This window comes from Triticum dicoccoides, chromosome 3B (genome assembly GCF_002162155.2).
Source record: "Triticum dicoccoides isolate Atlit2015 ecotype Zavitan chromosome 3B, WEW_v2.0, whole genome shotgun sequence".
Taxonomy (NCBI): domain Eukaryota; kingdom Viridiplantae; phylum Streptophyta; class Magnoliopsida; order Poales; family Poaceae; genus Triticum; species Triticum dicoccoides.
Genome location: NC_041385.1, coordinates 472,964,569 through 472,968,933, shown reverse-complemented (window position 1 = coordinate 472,968,933; position 4,365 = coordinate 472,964,569).

Here is a 4,365-nt window from a genome sequence, read left to right as displayed (position 1 = left end):
TCTATGTGCTTTGGATGTGGTTTGTTCCTTTTTTTCTCTATGTTCTTTCGGATCTGACCAGGCGCCGCCATAGTTCCCTCGGCCGTGATTGAACTGCACATCTTCCTCTCCATTGCCCCACACGGGAAAGGATGCACCTCTAGTTTTTGCTCCCAATAAATTGAAGGTGCTCAAAGTCCAAACAGAGGTATCATTTATTTCTCATTCTTTTGCTTGCAACTCAGTTTCAGGATTCTCGACCATAATTTTAGTATCATGCACTCTGTACGTTCTCACCAAATGCTCTATAAAACACTTCCGCTCATCAGGATGGTTATTACTTATTTACTGAAGTAGAGTGGTGAGTGCATGATTGGTGTTATGGTAATTGGCAGTTAAAAATTGAAATTTTGGGTGTGCTTTTTTACTAGCATCGTTACGTCGTTTATGTACAGGTTGCTGATGTGCAACATATATAGGTAATTTTTATTAACAATGGTAACCCTAAGCAAGGAGAATAATGTTGTTTTGATCAAAAATTTGTGATATTTTTTGCACTGATATAATGAGAAAGAGGAGAACGTATATTGGGTCTTGTCATGTTAAGAGACACTTTTGTATTATGCATATATTTCTTATTATTTGTTTTCAATCTTGTTCAAGTTGATAAAATATTTAGACGTTGTCCCCTACCTGAGTTTCTGAATGAATATGTTGAAGTTTTGTTTTGCTGATCTGATAATATTCTAGCTTAGCATTGAAAATTGACATCATTCATATAGGCATCTTCATAGTTGTCACACCCTAGCTAGTTCATGCATTAGAGTGTTGCATCATGTCTATTTCTTTCTACAGAAACTTAAAATGGGGATGACAGAACCCCCAGCCCCCTCTGAAACCAACTAGGGTTTACTAAAAATATTTTCAATGAACCTGAAATGCCCTTCTAAAATGTCCATCATTTTTGTTCTGGTTCAGAACCTTTGCCAAAAGTGGTGCACAATTTTCTAGGTCATCCTAAGGTCTTTGAATTAAATCATAACTATTTGAGTTTGGGCATTTAAATTATATAAAATATTTTAAATGTTCAAATAATCCTAAACTAAAATGTTCCATGTTGTTTATATTCTAAACAGTGGGCATGAGCAGTTTGGGGATTTTTGGAGTTGTTTAGGTATTTTTAGTAAGTCCACAGAGTTACAGAATAAAGAGAAAAGAGAAATAAAAAGAGAGAGAGAGGGAACTAACCTGCTAGCCCGCTAGCCAGCCCACCTAGCCGGCCCAGCCCAGCAGCCGCTCCAGCGAGCTGCTTGCCTTCGCCAGGCACGTAGGCAGGTGTTCGACGGTGGCACCAGCGCGCGCCATGCAGCTGCCCGTCGCCCTGCTTCCTCCCCTCGCCTCTCTGCTGGCCGGTACGACCTCCATGTCGCGCTACGAACCCCGTGGACACATCCATTCTCCCCCTGCCTCTCTCCCTCGCTCTCCCGCTCCATGGCCGACGCCACCGCAGCCGCACCGTCGCCGTAGTTGCGCTCTCCGTCGTCCCTGCGCCGTGCCGACGTGTCCAAGAGCTCCGCCGCCCTCCTCTTCTTTGAGCTAGCCGAGCCCCGAGCGCTCGCTTGCCCCGAGGCCTCTGCACCGACCTCACCCGACTCTGCCATCACCGGAGATCCCCTTCGCCGTCACCACCGCACCGGCTCGTCCCCGACCGCGTCGTCTGCTTCCTCGAGACCGCCGTGAGCCTGGCTACCTCCTCCCCCTTTCCTTTCTCGCTCTCGTGCATCACAGCGAGCACACGAAGCTTCACCGCATGCGTCGCCGCCGAGCTCGTCGCCGACGTGTCTCCGGCCACCCACTGGCCACACCACCCTGTCCAACACACTCACGGCATCCCCAGGAGCCCAACGCACCTCACCACGAGCCCCGTCGTGTCCCGTAGCCTCGGGTTCATCCTCACCCGAACTCCGGCGACCGCCAAAGTCGTCGCCGGCGACGTTTCCGGCTACCCCGAGCTCAACCACCACCACCAAGAGCTGCGGCTTGCTCCCAGCTACGCGTAGATGCCCTCCGCCGCTCATTTGGTCGCCGGAACACACAAATGCACTCTCGCCGCCGCGTTCGGCCTCGCCGGCGGCTAAACGCCGGTGAGTTGACCCGCTGACCCTCGTTTGACCATGGGTGGGCCCAGTTTGACCCCCCTGGGTCAATGACAGGTGGGGCCCAACCCTGTTAACAAATTAGGATTAGTATTAACTAATAATTAGTTAAACTAATTAACTGACACACGAGACCCACTAGTCAGGTTTGACCTGGACTATTCCGTTGACCACTGACGTCATCCTGACGTAATGCTGACGTAATAATTTATTTACTGGAATTATTTTTATATAAGAAATTCCAGGAAATACCACAAACTTCAAAAAAATCATAGAAATTAATCTGTAGCTCCAAATGCAAAGTGTTATATATGAAAAATGATCAGAAAAATCTAATCTATCCATCTGTACTGGTTTCATGCATGTTTAAACAATTTAACCTGCTGTTTAGTACAGAACAAGATAAAGCACTTATAAGGGCCATTTATGAGTTTGAAACTTGAATCTTTGATTCAAAATGGTTCAAACCCATCTTGTCTTAGTTGCATTAGCCCAATACACTCATTTTACCATGTCTCATGCATGCATCATATTGTTGCATATTGTTTGGTGATCTTGTGTATCGGTGCTCTTTGCGGCAGGATCTGCCCCCGAGGAGTACCACGATTACCCTAACGAAGAACAATATCAGTGCATCGACCCATCAGGCAAGCAACCAACCATTTGATCATATCGATACAATCCCATGTTCTCGCTTCTGCTCTCTTTTACTGCATTAAGACAACGCGTTTCAAACTGCTGTGTGCTACGGTAGTTTAACCCATTTCCTCTGCATGACCTATCATTGCCACAGTAACTAGATGAAACCCACTAGCATGTGTAGGAGTTGATTGAGCCGTATGTATGTGTTGTTCCTACCTTGCTATGCTTGCTATGCTTAGAGTCGTGTCAGGTCTGGTTCATCTGGGTGATGGGCTAGAGTGAAATGATTATGGCGGTAATGAGAGTGATGTGTTGAACACGATTTGGTAAAGGTATCGATGAGAGGCCATGTAGGAGTACATGGTGGGTTGTTTCATTGAAGCCGACCTTAAGCACTGAGATCTGTATGTGTGATTTAAGATTCAGCTACTACCATGCATTGGGCCCTGAAATATGACCCCGCTCGACTTCTTATCCACCCTAGTCCTCTGTCCAGGAGTTGCAAGTAGTTTCTGGTGTTTGTAGCTTACTGGAGGCCGTGGACAGCGCTGACCCGCGGGGTGGGCTGTGATGCGGTAGGTACGTGGCCGGGTACACCGGGCACCCGTTAGGTGTCTCGGAACCCTGTACACATCGTTCGGGGCCGTATGTGGAAACCTCGGCCGGACTCCCTGTGGATGGAACCTGAATAGGCGATAAACCTGGACTAGAGACTTAGGTGTTTAGGTAGGTCGTGGTCTACACCCACGTCGGCTTTCGCTTGAAGTCTGCCGAGCACATGTCGTGTGCAGACGCTAAGTGGTGGAAACATGTATGAAGAAGTACACCCCTGCAGGGTTATCATTATCTATTCGAATAGCCGTGTCCGCGGTAAAGGACTACTTGGTTGCCTATACAGTTCATAGACAAGTAAATGGATACTACTAAAAATCTCAAGATAAGCGTGAGTGCCGAGGATGGCTCTTCCGTAGGAAGACTGAGGTGGATCCTCGGTGGTGTATTGAAGTGGTGAGTTGTGGACTCGAGTGCGCAAAACCATTTCAAGTCGGTGTCTCGTAGGATAGCTTAGCCAAGAGTCAAAGCTGGCTTGCTGCAATAACCCCACCAACCCTTCTTGATAATGTGCATGTATGTAGGATCTGATGTAAGTCTTGCTGAGTACCTTTGTACTCATGTTGCTTTAATTAACATTTTACAGAAGACGCTGCAACCCCTTCTGACGGGTTCTTCGTAGACGTTGACATCGATGAGTAGACTGAGGCCCAGGTGGTGATCCTGAGCTTATGAAGGACCATGTAGTATAGCCAGGCTTCTCCAAGCCTCTTTTATTTTACTAGATGTCTGTACTCAGACAAGTTACTTCCGCTGTTGGCATGTATGCTTGTATGACTTGAATGTGGGTCGTGTGACCCGTACTTGTGTGTATGCTATGTATGTCTCTCTGAGCCTTTAAATAAAAGTACTTGTGTTGTAGAGTCATGTTGTGACGCCTTGTTGTATTTGCACATATCGAGCATATTGTGTGTATGATTGAAATGCTTGGTATGTGTGGGATCTGACTATCTAGTTGTTTATTCTTAGTAGCCTC